This window comes from Passer montanus, unplaced genomic scaffold, assembly GCF_014805655.1.
Source record: "Passer montanus isolate IOZ18808 unplaced genomic scaffold, ASM1480565v1 scaffold40, whole genome shotgun sequence".
Lineage (NCBI taxonomy): Eukaryota > Metazoa > Chordata > Aves > Passeriformes > Passeridae > Passer > Passer montanus.
In genome coordinates this window covers 4,085,745-4,109,010 of record NW_024368819.1, presented here as the reverse complement: position 1 = coordinate 4,109,010, position 23,266 = coordinate 4,085,745, and positions in this window count along the sequence as shown.

Genomic DNA, 23,266 nt, shown 5'->3' with positions numbered 1-23,266 from the left:
CAGAAGGAATGAAACATGAACCTTGTGAGTAAAGATTGCTTAAAGAAGCCAGTCAGAGAGTGATAATAATACTAACAAAATCCAGCACCGACTTGTTTCCTCACATTGTGGGTCACTGGAGTTCTGTGTTTCCTTTGCTATGTGGGAACAGAGATAAATGACACTGAAAGATCAAATTAATTGCTTTGCAGTCAACAATACATCTGCTAGATATATTGGACTACACATTACCTTACCACCATTTCTAGAAGATGTTGCTTTCTAAATTACATTCAATTAGTTGCAATTATCCTATTTTGAACCTAAGACCCCCATCCTCAAGATATTATCCACTAAAAGAAAAGAAGTTTTGACACTAATCTCCATGCATTTTTTTAAAGCACTACTTCTGCATAACCCAAGCAAGAGTACGTCATTATACTAATCTCAGATACATTATACTATTTTCAGACACACAAATCTGAATTTACATTGAATGAACAGGTAAGATTAGTGTGTCTCATTACCACACATAAACCCTTCTGCAACTGTGTTTTACACTTGGGCAGTTAAAGTGGTAACCTTTTTGAAAGGAAGAGAAAACAGTTTAAATACCAGTCAAAGAATTTAACATAATTAATGTAGTTTGAACATCTTGGCAAGATCATAAAAAAATTGAATTAGTTGCTGAATGATAGCACAAATGTGGTAATCAAAAGGATTCAGTATTTCTGGAGCTTATCTATGCTCCACTGAAATACCTTAATGCATCTACACTGAATGCTGTGATTTCAGAGAAACTAAAATTAAGATTTTGCATGCCTATTTACATGCAAATTATTGCAAATAAATTTAATTACCAGTTCTTCCAAATAATTAATTTTGGCCAGGTGTTCTTGAGCAAGTTAAATAACTATACCTGTGGTGTGTTCTATTCAAAATCAAGGTAGTTTTATATCAGAGATTTTCCAGAAAACTCAGATTATTACCTTAAATCTGAGGTTAAAGGGATTAAGATTTCATTCTATGGAAAGGATTAAGGACCTGTAATAGATCTTTGTGATTAGAAATTACGTGCGACAGTATTTACATTTCAAATGCCAGATTCTCACAACCTGTAGGGCGTTCAGAGTCCAGATTCTGGACTCTAGGGGGGACTAGAAAGTAGTAACAAACTGAAAACATGGAATCTTCTCTTGCTGTGGCACTATGCACCAGCAGCAAAGAGGGACATTCTGTTTGGAGCTTGTTCCTGTAGAACAGCCTCTCATTTTCTTTCTCAGAATTCATTCATGTCTCCAGCCATTCATTCGTTTAATGCCATTCATTCCTTTAATGACTGGCAAAAGGAAAAAATATGTCTAGGTAACAGTGATGGTGATAACAGTAGCACATATTATTCACTTTGCATTTAACACAAAATATAGAAATGTGCTATAGAGTAAGAACTGCTGTCTTCTCTCACTGTTGTCCCCCTTTTCTGTACTCTAGCATGACATCCTTATTTTTCCATGCCTTTCTCTCCATCTGTCTCTGACTCTCAGTAAATTTTCTGGATTTCTCCTGTCTGCAGGAAAATGACTTCTATATGACATGCAGAAAATACCTCTTACTCCCATATGGTATTTAGAACACCTTCCTTGGAAGTGGCAAATGTAGTTTTGAATGTCCTCTGATCTGGGAGTGAGTCAAAGCCGATTCCCAGTTCTATCCATGAGATGCTGCCTTCTCACCATTGAAATTAATCTGTAGTTTTGGGTGAGCCCAACACTCCCAGTGTACCCTAAATGAATTATGAAAATCTCTATTGGTCAGAACCACTGAGAATGCTGAGATAAAGTTTGGAGTTTCCCTCATAGATATTCCTATTTTCCTTCTAGCTCTGAAATACATTTACATCCCAAGGATCACACAATGCTGCTGTCTTTTGAAAAGCCACCAGTTCATTAATAATTTCTAATTAACACTGTGGAGGGCCAAAAATAATTTTTAAGGATGGAGAACACCCTGCCAAAGGAAATAATGAGACAAATTTTTTTCCCCTGAGCTGTTTACAAACAAATCACAGTAAAAATGAAGCAGTATTGCACACTGTGTTTCAACTCAGAGTGGATGGAAACATGGATAAATGAAATAGCTTGAGTACACTCACACAGGAAGTACAAGTCAAAACTGGAAAATTCAGCCAAAGTTGAAGTCCCTGGTGATGCCTTGGCCCCTACCCTTGTATCATCTGTCGGACTGACCTTTTCTGAACCAAAGAAAATTTTTCCAGTGCTGAGTCAAAGATGTAAAAACAGCCTAGGTACAGAGAGATCCTGCCTCTAGAATCCATTCCCAGTTTCAGGCATAGTTGTGGTGGGGGCTGAAAGATCAACTGCAGCCTGGGATTCAAATTCTATTAATTTCTAATTTCTAGTAATTTCCCATTTCAGGAGTAGGAAAGTTAGTCCAGACTAGACTTCAGCTGGCTAAGATGACCCAGCTGGGGTGGCTGGTGCTGTGAGGGGAGTGATACACTCAGTTCTGCCCATGCTCTGTCCCACCCCCTTTGTGCACAGGGGAAATGACACCCAATAGTGACCAGCTAAGTCAGCTCTGTGCTGGCTCTTACCACATTAGGAATGAATGCACTGGAAATGCTGTTTGCCACATTACATCCTTTCCCTTCTTTTGCTTGTGCTTCACTTTTCCTTTTTCTTTGGATCACAGAAGAATCTCTCAGATTGATGCTGATATACATGAAATTATGTAAACTTTGTAATCTGTAACATAGAGATATATATACACACACATATATATGTTCTCATTATCAAAGCATTTTTATTTATTCTACTTAATATTTCTTTTGCTTTGTACAGGTTTCTGAATCTATTCTGAAATGTTTTTTACCTAAGTCTCAATGTCACCTTAAATTCAAATGTCAATGTATTTGTCCAGGCCTACTTGCAGAACCAGCCAGCTGAGAAATGGAGCACAAATTCATTAGCAAATCATACCTACCAGAACTGACCTTACAACCTTCATGAATCAAAAGGAAAGACTTAGCTTGGCTGGCTTCTTCTGTGAAAAAGCAGAGGCTAACCAGCACAGTCAAAGAGAGCAAGATTTCCAAAGCACAAAATGTTGTTATCAATCATGTAACATCAAATCAAAAACAATGTTAAAAATATAGAAATAAGTCTCTGGGACTACTCCAATGAGTTTGGCAGTTTCTTTCTAGCTTAAAAAAAATAAAAGCACAGGTAGCCTTTATTGGTGTGGAACTGTACAGTCACATAATGACAGCCTAGACATTTTCACTCTAGAGAAGTAAACATTTTACAGCATGAAAGAAATTGCTGTAGTGACCCAGGGGAGCTACCAATGTTTCTTGGATGTGGACAATTAACCAAACCAATATAGTTAATTTTGCCACAGGTCTTAAATGATCTAGAAAGCAGACTACACATTTCACCTTAGTAGACTTAGGTACTGCAACAGAAGAAAATTTCAGTAAAACTTCAGAGCAGCCAGGGCTGCAATTGAGAAACACCTGCAGGAATAGATTTTCATGGATCTTAACACCACAACTGAATTTGTTAGCTGGGTTCGGCAGGGCCCAGCCTAGACCAGCACAGTTCAGCACTGTGATACACCCCTGTGGCACCTCTGTCACCACTAAAATGTGGAGAGCCAGATACAGCTGTAACCACCTGCATGCAGTGTCTTTCCTCCTGACGTACCCAGCTGCATCTAAACAGGCTGTGTCTTAAGTAAGTATTAGCTCCATACAACAGATTAGGAAGTAGAGGTCCATGGCTTATCCCAGCTTGTACAACAGGACATTGATGCAACCAGTCTCCAAAACCAATCTCTATTGAATCTTGCTTCCCACACAGCTGTGTTTACAGTGATTTTAGAGATTAGCATCTTTGTAAGCCACTCACCCTCAGAAGTAATGAAGGAGGAGAAGCACCCCTGGCTGTTCACAGCAAAAAGACCCGCAGCATTCAGGCAAGTGGCACTCCAAACCTGTGCCATAGTGACCAAGGCATGCACACACCCAACCTGGTTAATGGTAGCGATGTCCTAGACTGACAAGCAAATTGTATTCTATTTGCCACCTGTATGGCAGTTGTCTTATGTTAATTGGGCAGTTTTCTTTATCGCTTACACAACCAATCCTCCCTCCAGGGAGACATCTGCTAACAGGCTATTGAATGTCACTGCACAATTGATAAGAACTACAGCATCCCATTGGGAGATGCTCTGCCCAGAGGGAGGAGTCAAGCATTCCTAACTGGATATAATCTTGAGATCTGGAGCACCGACACGGCTTCTCCACTGGATTTCCCAGAGGAATAGCTGCCTCTTCCACTGGATCTTCAGAAGAAGACCACACCCTTTTCTACAGGATCCCTTGCTCTAACAGAACCACACCTGATGCTCTAGGAGGACTGCAGCCACAATTGTAATTGAACTGCTACCAGCACCCTGACCCACAGGGTGTCAGGTTGTGTTCTGACTCTGTCAGTGTTGTTTTGTATTACTGCATTGTTTATTTTATTTTTTATTTTCTCCCTTATTAAAGAACTCTCATTTCCTGCTCCCATATTTTTTGCCTGAGAGCCCCTTTATTTAAAATTTGTAGCAATTTGGAGGGGGAGGGGTGTTTACATTTTCCGTTTCAGAGGAGACTCCTGCCTTCCTTAGCAGATACCTGTCTTTCCAAACCAAGACAAGTGATTTAGGTACATAACTTTGCCAGGGAGTTGTTGCCTGCTGCTGCCCTGTGCTAATGGAGGACAGGGCTGTGATGGATGCTAGCAGCCCATGCTAGCCAGCCAGCACACAGCAGAGCTACAGCAGCAAAACACCACTTGCACAGAGCCTGTGCCTTTGTCAGGAGCATTTCTTTCCTCCTTTTTAACTAGATGACAGGGACCAATTAAACTAATGAGCCTCACAAAGTATTTCCCCTGGCTAACAACAGCCTGTATTAATGTTTGCAGAAGTGCAGCATTTGGGCCGTAAGCTTTCTTATTAGATGTTAACGCTTTGCAAGATGCTTAAACACCCTATGAAATTCTCCATCTCTTAGACTAGTACCTTTGTCAGGCGTAACAGCCCCTCTCGTTTCCTGTAGCTGACTGTATCCCAGAGCCCTGTAGATGTGGGCACCCCAGCAGCACAGCTGTCCCTGCCCAAGACCCAGTTTCTCATAGAGGAGCCATAGAGGACACTATGAATCCCAGCCAGGCATTTCTTCTTCTGTGAATAAAGCCCAGTTTTGCAATTGTGTCATTTAGTGTTTTTGTTTGTGGAGTGGGTTTTTTTTTTGGCAGGGAAAGCTTAAGTTAAAAATATAATCCCTTTCAGTTTAATCTCCCTCAACCTCCTAAAACAGTTTTGGAAAGAAAGATGCAGGTTCACTCTTTCAAGATACCTTGTTTTTATATAGTAATAAATTATAATGAAGAAAATTTTTCTGTTGAACTTGACAAGCTTCTGTTTACAAAAGAAAAAGAAAATAGGTAACTATTGACTTTGGCTTGGATTCTTTCAGCTTGGTCTAATTACCAGTCTTATTATATTCCTGTAAAATGCCAGACTTTCAAATGCGTTGTAAAGGCAAACTACACATGAAGAGAAATTAAACACAGCTATAACACTGGGAAAAAAGGGTTTATTAACTTTCTCAGTTCCTATTTCAGTACTCCCTCAAGCACATGCCATATTGCAATGGATACACGCCCTGGAATTTAGATCTAGATCTGAATCTGCTTGTCTTCCAAATCAGGGCCTTTCCAGAACTGTGGCTGTCCCCAAGACCCATTGCTGAAGCTAAAACTAAGGCACAATTGCACATTCTAGCCTAATTTTTTAAAAACTTCTGAGGAATTTATTTCAATTTTTTTGCCCCTTATTAAACTCTTGGAGTGATAAGCAATCATCACTGAGGTTGCAAGACTATAACAGATTAGCTACCTCAGACCCTCCAAGTAGACCTGTGCTGTAACTTTCCTACCTACAACTTGGCTCTCTGCATCATTATTACAACGTGTTTTGGTCAGCATTGCTGCCAGGGAAAATGCCTGGGCATTTTGGGGTGAAGTTAGTGCAACCATGATCCAAGGCTCCCCCTTGGTCCTTATTTGAGGACCATGTGAGAACCAGGATGGATAAACAAGCAGACATACAAGCAGAGCTCTCAATTTATGTGGAAGGAAAGCACAGAGCACTTTCAGAATAGTCTAGCAGTTTATGCAAGAATACCAAGCTAAAGAGAAAGGAGGCAAGAGCTCAACATACCTTTGGATATGGACATGACCATAAACTTCCAAAAGGGCTGTGATTAGACTGAAGGGGGAATAAGACAGGACTTTTGCTCTTCTGCAGTTAATAGACTAGAATCAACACACTTCTTCAGAGCAGGAACTTCCAGCTCTAGAAGAAAATAGACTGAAATCAGGTTTCAGACTCTAAGGATGCAAAAGCAATATGAACGAGGCACTTTAGCAAATTTAAGAACTTCACTAATCACTCCAGTTTTTCATCTTATCTTAAGGTGCATGACTAATCCTCTATTAATCACCATCCTTTCATTGTTTCACTGCTGCTCAGCTTTAGACAGAGACTTCTAAGCACTTTGAGAGATTGCTGCTGGCAAACATTACACTGGAATGTTCCCCATTTGTCCTCCACCTTGCAAAGAAAGGGAGTTAGGACTTACATAGAAAGTGTTCAGCTCTTAACCAAATAGTTCATTTAGAAGTCAATATAAATATCTAAACCAAAGAACCAGCATCCTGGGAAGCCAGATGTCTTTCACATCTGAAATTATATTTTAATATCACAGCAAACCCTTGCATTTACATATCACTTAATCTCTAAACAGAGCAGAACACATAAAATTATTTAACTTCATAGTATCTACATTAGCTCATCTGTTGTAAAGATGAAGATATTTACCAAGATCCTGGACCTGCAAGGAGTTAACCCAGATGACATTACTATGACACCAATGGCAAGAGTGTCTGCCACTTTGGCAAGACCATGTCCTGATTGATAATGCCAAAGACACAGAGAACAGTGATCAGTGATCAGAACAAATCTTTTAATTCCAGAAGCAGCTTCATTCAGGACATGTCCTTAAATCTGAGCATTTGCTTTTCTCTTCCAGGAACACAATACAGGGCTCCTGATTACTAGACATTTGCTCAAAACATTATTCTTGTAATTAAATATAATGTTGGAAACTTGAAGGCAATAGCTCTTTCAGCCATTCTAAAGGTGATTTTATCTTGCATTTTGGTATTGCTATTGAAGTCAGTGTGAGTTTTACCATTAATTTCAGTATGATAAAGATCAAGCTCTTAATAGACATACTAACTTTTAATTGACTAAGGTAAAATAATTAAGCTATTGTTTACTTTGTACTCACCTGAATTTTTTGCAAAACAATGCCTTTCATTTTACTTCAGTCACTGCCAGCTGTTCTGAACAGTGTGTGCTTTTCCATCTAAAAGCAAAATATGTCAATTACAAAAACTCTCCAAAGGCATTTGCCAGGCTTGAGACTTCTTTTACCAGACAGTCAGTAACAGTTTCAAGTTGCTCGCAGCATTCTGAAAGCAGCTACAGGCAATGCTTGCTTTTATTGAAGAAAATAAAATGACCACAATTATATTATATTGCATTCTCTTATACTTAGAACTTTAAATTGGAGCTGTGCTGAAAGGAACAGATAGTGCACAGACTCTGATTTAATATACACCAATATTTGAAATTAAAACCCACAAATTACACCCATCATCTTTACTTACACATTGGTCACTTAATAACTTTTAATGATCCTGCCAAGGCAAGACAACTAGATGGCAAACACTATATTATTGCTGTAGTCCTGTCCCAAATCCCAATTCAGGTAACCAATACTCCACCTGTGTTTTGATGTGACATGCTGCTTTTTTCACTTCAGCTTACATGCTGCTGATAAGCATTATTGAATACTTTGAGATCCTATCCTCACATCATAGCCACTGAAGTCCTCCTTACTGTAGAGTGACACCACACTGCTGCTGTCTAGGTACCTACACTCAGTAACTTCAAGCTGAAAATTTGGCTCACTGGATTTAGATCTATAAATTACTAAATTGGTGTAATTTAATAGCAATAAGACCAAACAAATGACAAAAAAATCCCCCAAACCATGCTTTCATAGTTACTCTTGCTGAAACTCACTACAAAGAAGATGTGTTTTTGGAAATATAATCATTAAGAACCTGATTGCAATGCCAGTGTTTGTGGTTTGGTCGCTATTCACACTCTAAATCACAGCTTTAGTAGAAACTTGGTGGAGAAAGCTTTTTCAAACAAAAATTATATGTATCATATATATTTGAGCTGTCATCTTCAGAGCTCACCAGCCTATGAACTCCCTGAAAGGTGGATCAATTTTGAATCAAGCTTACACAAGACCCTGCAACTCTGCAGGGCATGGAACACTTTCTGCATGACCCAAGGGGATACTAAAGGCACCAATCACCATGCAGGTATTTTCTATATTAGAGCATAATGAAATGGTATACAGGAGGCTTTACTTCAAGCAAATCACTATCCCACAATCCAGTCTAAACCTTTCCTCAACCGGTGTTTCTCTGCACACACACACAAACTTGTGAGCTCCTATCAGCACACTGAGGCCCAGATCTACATCATTTATCCTTTTGCATTGCAGAACATTGTATGGCATGCAAAGTCTGTCTTTTCTGATTATATTCCCTCCCTGCATAATTCAGCTTTTTCAAAGGTAAATTTCTTCCAAAATTTGCATTTCTTAGTACATTTATATATTAAGAAACCCCAAAAACACCACCAAAAATTAACCCCAAAACCCAAGAAAGACAAACCCCCAAACACACAAAACAAAAGCAAAAAAACCCCAATTTTTTTTATAAACAGTTGATTGAAACTGAGGTAGGAGAGACCTGAGAGCAACAAACAAATCTCCTCCCTTTCAAAATAAAATGCAATGAAGCCTTCATATTAAGAGAAGATTCTCTGCCATTTTCTGGTGCATTTGCCTAATATCCTGCTTTTCCTAGTGCTCCTCTATATTGTCCCTACTATCAATGGGGGAAAAGAGGCAACAAGCAGAAAGAAACCCCACATCATCTATTTCAGAAATTTGTGCCAGGAAAAAGGATTGATTGATTTTTAAAGGTGCTTGGCTCTCTCTACTGGTCACTGAGGGAGATGAGATAATTTGCTTTGATGAGACAGTCAACTTTTAACAAGTTTCTGAGGGAAGACCCACCCCTAAAAGTCTTTCTAAAAGTCACTATTCAGACAAGCATAAGTTTCTTCAAAAATGTGGTGGATAGATATATTAATGCAACTGCACACAGTCAGCACCACCCCTCAGCTCTGCTTTCTCCCTTTTTGCTTGAGAAGGACAGCCCAGTAAGACTTCTTAGTAGAGACAGCATTTCAGTATCTTGTTCATGAGGCTGAATCCTTCAGAATGTTAAAAAGAGCCTGTTTGCATTGTTTCATGAAGAAAGGATGCAGAAAGCAACAATTCTCTCCTCAATACATGTTTGTACCTTCCTACAAAGGCCTTGTAGGAAGGCCTTGCCTACATAATTGTTAGACTGAGCTATCAAAGGTGAAAATTGCACTCTTGGTTCCCTTTCAACACATTTTTGAGGGGGGCAAGAGAGGAAGCCTTCAGAATACATTGACTGTGGAACTCCAATGAAGTAATTTTTTTATTATTCAATTTGCTTTATAACTTACTGGTTTTGGATATATGCTCCTAGCCACTGCTTGGAAAGAACAAATAGTATATGAGGTCAACAAGGAAGAAATGGCTTATATAATGCTGTTTCCTTTGATTTCCTGCAGAATCACTTAAATCTCCCTCTTCAAAGGTATCATTTGCTATTGATCTCTGCTGCAGCGGAAAGCATATCTTAGCACACGTGCTCAAAAAAGCTGAAAATTACATCAGGGTGGTAAACAGGCATCTCCTTTTGAAAGTCAGGATGGGATTTTGCATTTCAAACTTGGTCTTTATCCAGTAAAAGAAAGAGAGGAGAAATCCCACTAGACAATGTTTAAAACCTGCAACTGAGATGCACAAAAGCCAGCCTGAAGTTTCTAGCTGGCTTGCCCACATCAGCTTTCTGAACCTGTTTCATACTTTTGCTTGCAAATCTCCAACTTCCACTGAATGTGTTATGGATTCAAACACTCCCAATGCCTTCCATTTCAACTTCATATAGAAAAATTAACTAGTTCTTGGCTCAGACACAGCACTTGGATTTGGTCTTTCATCTCCCAAATCACAGGGAAGAGGCTGAATCACCTGGCTGTGTTTAGTGCAAACTCCAGAACAGATGAAGAGAAAGGCTGAATACAGATTGCTGGATAAAGATACTATTTGGTCTCAGGAAGATCCAGGTAAAAAAGTGCCTATTGTTTTAGCATTTTAATGCCATTTTATCATGTTTCAGAATCCAAACACTGGAGTCCTGATAATGTTGGAGTGAGTCCATATTTCTGTCTAAGCATCCAGGACTCCACTGAAAAAGATCCTGTTTTGTTTTTCAATGCTTGTTCAAAGTTGAAGAGAACATGATACTAAAATTTTGTAAGCCACCTTAGTGTAGTTTTGAGTGGCGTCTTCCGGCAAATAGCATATTTATATATGTTGCATAGAGCAATACATTGTGAGTTTCTTAGCAAATGGCAAAAATTCCATCAGTCCTGATATTTACATAATAGTCACTCTTCTGCATCCAGCCTTTAACAAATGGTTTGAGGGAGCCAAGGCATTGTGAAAGGAGTTGTGCAGTTTATCCAGATCTCCCAAGACAAAAAGAGAAGAGCAGCAATTATCATCTGCTGGAGCAGTTTGTTTTGGGAGGAATTTCTTGAGCTGAGCTGGGCTGCAGACAAACAAGGACAGGAAAAAATACCCATAGTAACTTTAAATCCTGACAAAGTGCCTTGGGGAACTTTTGTACCTTGATGAGCAGCATGAATTTTAGAAGGTTTTGTGTTTGTTGTTTGTCTTGTTCAAGATCCCTTTGGATTCTGGTGACTGTGGTTTTATTAAAACTTACCCTATTTTTGTGAGGGCTCCTGAGCTGATGGCCTTGGGTTGAATGCATGCCTTTACAAGTGGCTTGAAATCACTCACTGTCACACTGACTCTTCTGTTTCATTTTCTGCTTACTGAGCACAGAGCGGAGATGGATGCTTTCACTGGGTCTGTCACCCGCAAAGCCTTGGAGGGAGGGCCCAGAAATAAACATGGTGATTTTTCTTTCTGTCCTACTGATCCCAGTAGAAGCCAACATTTTCCAAATCCCTCCAGAATATTCTGTGGTTAAAGGAAAGGGATCATCTCACCTATCTTTTGGCCATTAACATCATTAACAGCACATGCATGCTTTTTCAATAAAGCTAGAGTACAGAGAGAGCTCTTTCACTTGAAGGTAGCCAGAAGTGAGGCACATTGTGCCATTTCTCATGTCACTCCAGTATTTGCCCCCACACTTCCATATAGCCCATATCTATGCCTCTGACAGTGGGAACAGAGCCTCACTCAGTGCTACCTTTGCTGTTCCTCAATTTATCTCACATTTTTCTTTAGTTCCTATTATTTTCCTTTGAATCTGCTTGATGCCAGTGATCAAAGCCAGCTCCCCTTTTCTTCCTCTGCATGACATCCTGTCAGTGAATGACCCTAGGGGTGAGCAGCTCACAGAGCATGCACCCATCGGGTGGCTCTATCCAACCAAGAAAAGCCAAGCAACTTCTTTAGTAGACTTTCATCAGAGGGCTGTTAAGTTCTAAAATAGAGAATAGCAGCTTTGATTTTCTCTGGGTATGTGGAGTTAAAGATCTGAAACTCTATAAAGAAAATAAAAGTGGGAGAGCCCTTCAAAGATGCAAAGAAATGGGGGAGAACAAAGATGATTTCTCTTAGAAATGTCAAGTGAATAACCTGTTGCTCTGGATAAGACCAGGCTGGAAAAGAGCCACTCTTTACTCTGACATGCTCCTTACCAAAAAAGTGCTGAATGCATGGTACCATGGGTGGTGCTACCTTTATGTTGTGCCTTCACTGCTCAGTGCTGAAGTAAAAACTCTGAATGTTTAAAGCATAAAATACAGTCAGGGGGGCAAGTATGCCCCAGAGTTAGGATTGCCTTTTCCAATGTATTCCAATCCATAGAAATTCTAGATGATTCCTTCATAACAATTCTTCTTTCAGAATATTTTTTTCTTAATTTATTTTTTTTTTTTAAATGCATGGATTCTAAGATCCGGAAGAATTCTAAGTCCAGGGTAAGTTGAATTCTGTCTGACCAAAACCCCAAACCCTTAAATTCTGACCTCAACAAAAACGAAGGTAGCTTATTTTCTAACTTGTTCTTTTTCTTCTTTACAATACCGTCTCCTTCTGGGGCAGTTGCTATTGATTGTGATTCATGGTTTGTTAATTTAGGGATTTCTTTTTGGTGATATATTTTTAATTAAGATTAAGATAAAAGCCAAGAAATAATTTCACACTAATCATCAGGTAGCTTCCTAGTCTCTCCCCACCTGAGTCACCATTTAGAAGCACAAATTTAAAAATCTTATGTCCATTCATATTAACTTGTGTGTCCCCTAGATATATTAGCACTGTTTTAAAGCTGGGCTTAGTCATAGCAACTGCATAACTGATCATCTCTTACAGCAAAGATTTAGACCTTTTTCATAAAAGAAAATGTTCTTCATCCAGTTTACCTGGGAAAAAACTAATCAAATTTAAATTATAAATTGAGTAATTGGATAATACCCCACTATTTTTTTTCCTTTGGTAAAGGAATATCTCTCTCAAAATTAGTCATCAGGGACCAGTGGAAATGTTCATGTGTTCAGACTGAAGAATGCAGCTTTGCTGCAGTTCTAGAAAACTTGAGAGAAGAGCAGTAACTGGTGTGCAGACAGAGGAATGAGAGTCATAGAATAATATAATCATTTAGGCTGGAAAAGACCTCTAAGATCATCAAGTCCAAACATAAACCCAATACTGACAAGTCCACCACCACTAACCTAGGTTCCTAAATGCCACATCTACACACCTTTTAAATACCTTAAGGAATGGTGACTCAACCACTTTTCCCCACTTCAACCTTTTTAGTGCCTAACAACCCTTCTGGTGCAGAAGTTGTTTCTAATATACAATTTAAACCTCCCTGTGCAGCTTGAGGCCATTTCATCTCATCCTGTCACTTGGTAATTGGGAGAAAAGACTATTCCTACCTGGCTACAACCTTTCAGTTCTAGAGAGTGCTAGGTTCTCTCAAGTCTTCTTTTCTCCAGGCTAAACAATCCCAGCTTCCTCAGCTGCTCCTTATAAGAGTTGTGTTCCAGACCCACCACAGCTGCCATTCTCTGGACTTCCCCAGCACCTCAATGTCTGTCTTGTTTTAAGGGGCCCAGAACTGAAGACCAGGCTCTAGGAGTAGCCTCCCCAGTGCAAAGTACAGGGGGGCAATCATTGCCTTACACCTGCTGGTCCCAGTGCAGAAGGCCAAATTTATATTAATTGCAACTATGAAGTAGGAATAAAGATAGAATGGGGTGAAAAGTGTTGCAGGAGATACCTCTGGGGTCACATTATATGTAGAGGAAGAGAATGATCGAGATGAAGTTTTGTGACCATTTAGAAATCAAACTCAGCATACAAGTACTTTAAATAGTTCCAATATTTTTGGCTTCTCTGTAGTCACCTGTTACCTGCTTGTTTTATTTACAAGAAAAAAAAAAAAGCTCCTGCTTCAGTTCCTACCATAGCTCTACTGCAGATGTGGAAGAGCAGCTACAGTGTCTCTTTCCCCATGCATCAATGACAGAGTTGTCAGCTGAGTCCCCAGCTGCAGATTCTTTATTGGTGGTGATAATGTGAGAAGCAGAAGGAAACACAGCTTGACCTGCAGCATCCAGGCTACTGGGTTCCCAGGCTATATGAATTCCTATTCAGAAAAATAATCCCTTTATTCATAATCCCAGCAAAACTGATAATGAGATAATAAAAAAAAAACAATGGGAAACCCCTGCAGTTAACCATAAGAGGTTTCATCTGACTCCACAGGATATTCAGTAAGGAGCAAAGAGATAAAAGGAGGGATCCAATTTAGTGGGATCAAATCCAACAGGATTGCACAGCAGGTGTGTGCTTCCTATATGGCAAAATATTTCAGAAAACTGTGGAAATTCATCAATTATTAGTGTGCAGTTGGTATGAGAAGAACAAAAATTTGACATATGAGATATTCTGCCTTGCTACTTGCCTCAAAAGATTGCCCTTCTCTGGACTCACTAGAGAAGCAAAATATCCTTCAGATAGTGAGGTGCCCAAAACTGGACACAGTATGTGAGGTGCTGCCTCACCAATACTGAAGATCCTATTTTCAGAGATTTGCAGTCATGGACAAATTGTTTCCCACTGTTTAAAATACTATAAATCCTGACTGATGACTTGCAGTGTCTAAGAAAAAGTGTTCAGGAAGCACACACTCTAAAGATGCATCAGAAGGCCTGAGTGATTTCTGACTTGTCATTTCTTTAGCAAAACTTAGTACTCTTCATTTCACACTGCAAACCTGTTCTGGCTCTGAATTCCCTGAAGAGGAAATTAAATCAACCACTAGAAGACCCCCATGTGCATAGACTGTAAGGGCAAAAACCCAGTTTCTCCCTTTCTTGAGGGGTCCCTCCCCAGAGGCATCAGCCTGAGCTATCATTCTGTTGCTGCTCCATGATAAAATTAAAGACACTGAAGGTATGAGACTGCTATGGGAAATCTGGGATCATGCCATTAAGGAAACGTGGCCTGACTGTGAGAGAGTGAAGTGTGTAGGGAATCAAGTGGGGCATCCATTGCCTTACTGGAGCCACTCGCTGTGAAGTGGCTTCAATCCCAGCAGCTAAAGCTACTGGTGGTGGGAATGTGACTGCCAGAGTAGCCTCCTAAATGGTCAGACAGGGAAGTTTCCTAAAAATTCTTATCAAAGATGCTGTTAAAGAACACAAACATGCCTTAGTTTGCAGTATAAACATTCCAAGAGCATCTATACCCACAATTTGTTCCTTATGCCTGTTTCACATTTTTTCCAGCCTTCCTTAGACTAACACAGAGATAAATCCTTTTCTGCTTTTGCGTCACTTCCTTACTGCAAGAGTAGGTCCAAGTCAGAGTTTTGTGTTTTAAACTGAAAATTTGGGAAAATGGACTTTATGCTCATAGTTTTCTGTGTTTTGGGCAAGTCACAGAAATTCTATGCATCCTTTTATTATCTCCTTAAAATAAAGGCAAACCTCTGTAAAGCAACCAAAAACTACCATAGCAATATTAAAGCAGAACAGTATCCCAAAGACTTTAAGTTCCCCATGAAAAAGTTAACGGATTTTGCATCTTTCTTGTTCTGTCTAAAAATTGTTTCAAGAAAGCGACTTGGTAATGATAAATCCATATTTTCCGTACTGAAGCCTTTGCCCTTGCTGGAAGAAAAAAGCACAAAATTGTGCCAAAGCAAAAAATATTTCAGGCTCTAATAAAACAACTTTTTGGTTTTCCCATGAACATTATGGGGAGCTACTTTTTCCCATTTAATCCAGCTGGTTTGTCCATTTCTCTGTGAGTACAAACACGCACAAGATCAATTCACATCTGTGGAGGATCTTTCTACCCACCATGTTTAATTTTTCTGTACAAGTCATAATTCAAATACATAAATAACCCCCTTTCTTCCTTCATCTATGTTCCAAGAAACAAGTGCTTTCATTAAAAAGAGCAAAGGCTTTTCTGGGTAGCCTACACCTTTAAACTTAGAAATTAATTATGGGTGGTCACTCCTGCTGTTGAGTCACCCTACGTTTCCCCAGCTGAAGCCCAAATAACACAAAATCCACTTAGTGGCCATTATAAAGCCATGTTTTCATCTCCTCATTGGTGAATGTTGTTTATCTTTTTCAGCTTTAACAAAGTCCTTTATCATTTCGAGTGCTTCTCTAAGTCACCTTGAAATCTTCCCTTTTGCAGAGAAAAATCCATCAGCATTTGCTTTTCCTCTCTTCATTTCCCCTGAACAAATATTAGTCATTTATCTCAAACTGCCTTTTTCTAACAAGTCTCACAAAAAGTCACTCAAAAAGGTATGGCACAGATGTTCCACAGGAGAATCTTTGTTAAAAGATTTTTTACTTGCTTCTCATATTCTGAACTTTTCCAGAGCTATTTTGAGGGCTGGGATTCTGTGCTGTTGTAGGGATATATGTGTATATATATGTATGTATATCAATTGTGTCATAAATTTTTAAGTAGGTTCTTGAATGAACTCACTGGAGATTTCTCCCAGTGACTGGCCCTAAGCATTTGTCATTCATTACATTTTCACTGCCATAACCTGCTAGAAACTTTCCAAGTTAGTTAAGACTTAGCTTAAGGCTCCTTTCACCCATGGCTGTCTCTAAACAAATTATGTGTTTTGAATTGCAAGGTGTTCCTTCCCTCCAGCCATGCAAATTGTTTCTAATACTATAACTGCAGTTGGTAGCTAGGAAGATACTCCATAATTGTTGCTTGTGATCTCCTTTTGTAAACAGTGAGCAAATGACACTTTCAGACACTAAAAGTCTGACATATATTTGGAAACTTTCAAAAATTCCTCTTGGGAGTTTTGCTAATTTCCATTCTCCTCCTTCTTTCAGAGGGGCAATTTGTGCACCATAAACATAGACATCACTGCTCACTGGAGATGCAATGCTGACTAGAAGCAGGAGCCTCTTGCACCTGTATTTTTCCTGTTTGATTCCTACAGGGGAAGCATGTGGACATTGCTGTGGTTGCATTGTACATACATACACACCATACTATAGGTACCATTTTAAATAGTACCACTTTAAAAAGTACTGACTTGATTCCTACAGGGGAAGCATGTGGACATTGCTATGGTTGCGTGTAGACACATACATACATACACACCGTACTATAGGTACCATTTTAAAAAGTACCACTTTAAAAATACTGAGTACAACAACCTTCTGTGTGTAGTACAGAGACTTGTTACTTCTAACATCACTGTGTGGGATGGATGCCACATTCTAAATGACAACCACCCTATAGGCAAGAACAAAACAAACTAGAAATAATTATAAACGGCTACGTACAATTAAGACTATTTTGACATCAGGTTATTCCATTTCAGGAGCTTGCACCTGTATTTTTCCTGTTTGATTCCTACAGGGGAAGCATGTGGACATTGCTGTGGTTGCATTGTACATACATACACACCATACTATAGGTACCATTTTAAATAGTACCACTTTAAAAAGTACTGACTACAACAACCTTCTGTGTGTAGTACAGAGACTTGTTACTTCTAACATCACTGTGTGGGATGGATGCCACATTCTAAATGACAACCACCCTATAGGCAAGAACAAAACAAACTAGATATAATATTATAAATGGCTATGTACAATTAAGAAGACTATTTTGACATCAAGTTATTCCATTTCAGGAGTTTGAAGATATATTACAAACATTTACAGGTAAGAAACACAGGGAAGCCTTAGCAGATGGCACAAAATTTTGCTGGCATCTCATTTAGAAGCATGAGACTACTCCTTCCTGTAGTTTCCCAAAGAGGCTGGATAGGCCCTAAAAGCATGCAGCAGGGCTGTGTCAGCTGTCACTCAGATGTGACACCTCTCTAAGGATCTCTCCAAACTGCCACCACTGTGCCTGTGGGGACAGTGTGCCCACCACTGCAGCTGGAGGGAGACTTTTGTACACTGCCCCACAATCGCAGACACCCAAGCTGCAAGCTAAGAATAGCTCCTGTCCCTGATGGCTTGCTGAGCTCTTTATAGAAGAATATCTTGGAAGGAACCATTAATCTTCATATAATTTCCGTTCTGGAAATGGAAACCTACTTCTGAAAAAGCCGGTCATATAATTTTTCATCATATGGCTCACTTCAATCCCTTCCGTGGAAACATAACTGGTTCTTAGTGCTTTATTTTTTCCTGGTTTTTGTCTTTAGTGTTTGTACACCCTTTAACCAAGTTAAAAGGGTTTCATATTCTTTAAATGTGAAAAGAAAACAAAACAACAAACTCTCTATTGCTACTTTTCTCTGATAATGTCTTTCAAGAAGATCATCTCATCTTCGAAACTGATTGTTCAGAGAGTTGTCCATTATTATATGTCCAAAAAAGACTCATGATTTTGTAGGTTGCAATTAAAAAAAAAATGGCAGAGGGAAGCAATCCTTTAAATAACTACAGAAATGTGCTCTCCTCTTTAGAGCACTCATAGTTGTTATCATGAGCAATGTCCAAATCATTAAACCCCTTCTGAGATCAAAGCTCTCACCTTACATTTCTTTTATCTCTAAAGACCTCTCTGATATACATGTCCTAAGTGCTCTGGGGAGGTATAGAAGAGTCTCAGCATAGCCTGACTACATTAATTATCTTGAATTTCCACCAAGCTATATACACTGCAGAGAGAGCTAGATTTCATAACTCCTTTCACCTTGAAAATCTCATAATGTGTTAGGAGAGCAAAGCAGGCTTTAGTTTTAGACCGTATTTCCTTCTCAGAGTATCTTAAAGGTTCCTTGCAACAAGAAGATGAATGGGGATAACCCAGAGTCCATGGCAGCAGATAATTTAGAAATTCGGTCTCCAGATGATGTCTGGTAGCAATGGCTGTATGAGATTCCCAGACTCTGGACAAGAAGCAATATTTGCCATATTTTTCCAATATTTTTCTTTTCACAGGGTTTTTAACATCCAGTGAGCTGTGTACAAAAGACACTCAAAAATTAAATCCATTTAACTATGCATTAAGAAGACACAATCTTTAGCTGAGCAGTATTCATTACCTCTGTTTTTTTGGTACTACCATCTGACAGTGAATCTGGGTTTCAGAATAAAAAATGAAGCCATGAATCTTCTGTGCAGGAAGGAAGACAACATCAGTAACTCACCTAACCATTTAGACCACTGTTTACATTCTTCTTCTCCTACAGTCCCAGTTCATCCTACAGTCCCTTTTCACAACTATATAAATCAGTATATTTCAAGATGATTTTGAACTGGGTTCTGAGCAACCTGGTCTAGTGGAAGGCGTCTCTGCCCATGACAGGGAAATTGGAACTAGATGATCTTTAAGGTCCCTTTCAACACAAATCATAGATTCTGTGATTCTATGATTAAAGCAGGACATGGCACAGCATCTAATAATGTCTGGCATTCCAGTCATAACAACCTTCTCTTTGAAAAAAGATCCTGAACAGCAACTAGACCATGAGCACAGCTTACATGGTTTGATATAACAAAACAGTTTTGCTTCTCCCTATTGACTTCTCTTTGGTTTACCTTCTAATAATTTCCTACAATGCTAACCACCGTATACTTTACCAATATCTCTAAATTATTCCTAAAGTACTCATTTTTTCCTTCTTAGATAATTATACACTGAATTAAAATCACAGTAGGACATGTATGTCTTTGCTTCTACTTGCTGAGATTTAAGTTGCATTTCATCTGTTGATAGATGCACGTACCATAATGTAAGCAGGATATTAAAAAGGTAATTATTTTTCTTTCCCTGCTTTAAATATCTTAGCTTCTTTGTAAGGATCAACTAACTCAAGTAGCTCTTCTTCCTTTATTAACTTGCAGCATGCTTTTTACATGACATGGCAACACAGTTAAAAAATGAACATGATCTTAAAGGTCTTTTCCAATCCAAACAAGTCTATGTTTCTAAGACTGTCCATGATGAAGCTGTTCTTTAAAAAAAACCAAATCCACCACTTAGTCTGATTTCCCCTTTCTGGTTATAGTTCTTCTGGGTTTTGGTTTAGTTTTTTTTTGTGTGTGTGTGTGTGTGTTTTTTGTTGTTTTTTTTTTAAGCAGGCAAATGGCAAAATGATTTAGGAGATTTCTGGAAGAACAACAATTCAAATATCTAGAACTCAGATCATGCCTATTAAAAATACTATAATGATTAGGTCAATGTGCATATCCTGAAGTAAAGTGCATTTCAAGTGACTGTGTGCTGTAGAGAGAATTCAGTTTCCTTTGGGCAGTATAGTCAGATTTCCATTAAAGATAGTATGCTAAATCTCTTACTCCACTTCCATCAGGAGAATGTAAGATACAAAACTAGTGCTGGTCCACTGTCACCATCCAGTGGGTCAGTAATGTTACACCTGTGCATTGTGAGAGCAAAGCACCATCAGTTCAACATGACAGCACATAACATGCTAGACTCATAGACCACCTATGCAAAATCATGTGCAATTCTGGATCAGTGCCTACAGTGGTTTCCATTTCCATCAACAATTCTCTGGTGTGAAAAGTGCAATGGTTGCCTTTGACTTGATTTGAGATGAACAGATCTTCATCAGTAAAGCATTTGACAGGATGAAGTTAAACACAGGAATACATGAAGGAATCAAAGAACAGCTAACAGTGGTCATGTTGAAGGTCATCTAGTCAGACATTCTTGCTCAAGGAAGGTTCACTGGAGCAGGTCACCCATGACCATGTCCAGTCAGGTATCAAATATTTTCAAGGATGGATACAACTGCTCTGAGCAACATGTTGTGATAGGACACTGTAATTGGGTGGCACCCTCTACATTTGAAAACATGAGCAAATAAATAGATTAGTCATGGGAAGAATTTCCAAGCAGGTACATTCATCCTCTTCTCTGGGAAATAATCCTCATCCAGAATATAAAAGTCTCAGGCTTAATAGAGATTGTATGGAAATGCCATCAGCAATTTGTTCCAGGCCTACAGATCATTTGCAAAGAGTTTGTTCCACTGACTCCCGCTTCACAGTTCATACTTTGATGCTTTGTTACATAATTCAATCTCTTTCTTTCTGGATGATTTGCGTAATTCTTCATCCCAGCACATAGTCTAAATAGGACATTTTACAGTACATGAAGTATTCTCCTGGTAAATGCTTGTGCATTTCAGGCTGATATTTGCTTTACACAGTAATAGAAGACCCTAAGCATGCAAATAATTGTGAAAGACAAACACAAATGGCTTGCAATCAACACCATGAAATCTGAATTCATACTCAAACGTGAATAAATATTCACAGAAAAACTGATCCTAGCCTAGTGAGTACTCACTAACTGATTTTTGGGAGGTGTATTTGCTCAAGGTCCTTTCTGGTCATTGCATGATTTTGAAAAACGCCTTGCTTTTCTTCCACTTCTGCTTCTCACAATTTATGCAGACAAGCTCACTAACAATAGCTAAAGGTTTACCCCAAGTTGCTTCTACTGCATTTCCCACTCAGAAATGCAGACAAGCTCACTAACAATAGCTAAAGGTTTCCCACTCAGACACCTTAGGTCTGCAATAGCCTGAACTGTCAACAAAACTGGAAAGACAAACAAACAAATACATGTGTAGACCTCTGTAAAATTTACCTAAACTACTGAGTGATGATCAGGTAATGCATGTTCTTACTCTAATTGACATGAACAGAAGCTGCTAAATTATCTGTGCAAACTTAAGCCTAACTTTGGGTATCTATTTTTAATGTACTTGGCCAAACTCTCCCTGAAGAGAGAGAAACAATGTGAACTGAAACGTGTGTTGAGAGAAACTCTGCATTATTTGCAATAAAAACAATACTAGCAACTTCACAACCGGCAGGAAGATTATAATTAAGGGCTTATGAAAAAAAAAGAGACAGAAGGATACTTCTTTCATTATTGTGCCTCTCAGAATACAAGTTTCAGAGGGCATTTTTAGAAAGCTTTTACAGTATTGCATGACATTACTGACAATGTTAACTGAGATAATTTAAACTAACTAAACTAACTAAACGGAAATGGATACATTTGTTTTCTGATTTCTTCCCATAAAGCATAATAACCATATAGATAAACAGCACTTCCAGAGAAAGAGTGAATAAACCTCTTTTGATATTGGCTGCATATTCACAGATAAAGTTCAAGTATTGTCCTGGACTATCTAAATATTTTGACTGCACGAATGAACTGGAAATATCTTTAGGTTAGCATGGCTTGTACAATTTCACATTTCACTCCTTCTGGTCATTTTGCAAGTAAGCTGTTTTCCTTCATTGCTTATTGAAATCAATGAGATTTACACTTTCTTTAGGTTAGGAGCAATCCTAGAGTGAGCTTTCTCCTTGATATTTGGACACTTGCGTTTCTGTTCTCAGTACGAAATAGGCATTATAGACATGGCTTTACAGAGGAAATCACAGAGAAAATTTGCATTTTGGAGATTCAGAAAAGCTGTATTCTGGAAGGTGATTGTATCTGGGCCAGGCAGCACATTTCTTCTTGAGAGAACACAGGTGAAGAAGAGATACCAATTTACAGTTCTGTTATTACCTGTAAAACCTACCTGTAGAATCTACGTAGCCAAGTTCAGCTGTTGAAACACACAGAGGTCTAATTATAATTTACAGTTCCATCCTAATGGGACTGAACCATGCAGTAAGCCACTCGGTGCACAGATAGGATTTCTGTCTTGCATCTGCTGCTGCAAAAATATACTTACCTTCTATAATAACCTTACCTTTTTCCTGAGTCCCCACAAGAGAGTGAAGAAATCGCATCTCAGTCCCTGATCGTGCTATGTGAACAAGTCCTGAGTCTCCCATATCTCACACAAAGTCTCATGAACCCCACAGCCACTGGACCTTCTTCTCTTGGTTAGTTTTTTTGTTTGGTTTTTGTTTATTTGTTTGTTTGTTGGTTTTTTTTGTTTGTTTGTTGGTTTTTTTTGTTTGTTTGTTGGTTTTTTTTGTTTGTTTGTTGGTTTGGGGTTTTTTTGTTTTTTTGGTGTTAGGTTTTGTTTGTTCTTTTTTTCTCAGGGTAAACTTACTTCATCTGCTTAATTTATCAAGGAAGAAGGAAAGGGAAGAAATGAAGCAATTAATATGTGAAAAAGGTAAAGGAGAAGGAGTTTTCTTAAACTTGTTTCAAAATACAAGGGTAAAAAGACTGAAGGTAAAATGTTAATCCAAATCACATGAACAGCCTCATAGAGGTAGGCAAAGTATAACTTATTTCTGGAATTCAGTGCTGCAGTAAGTCCACACCTGACTTTTAAAGATTATTTTGAATTTGAGAGCTTCTCTGGAATGAATCACATTAGTTTCTATGCAAGTTCACACTGGGAAAAGAAAAAAAAAATAGTGATCTATCAGTACTCACGAG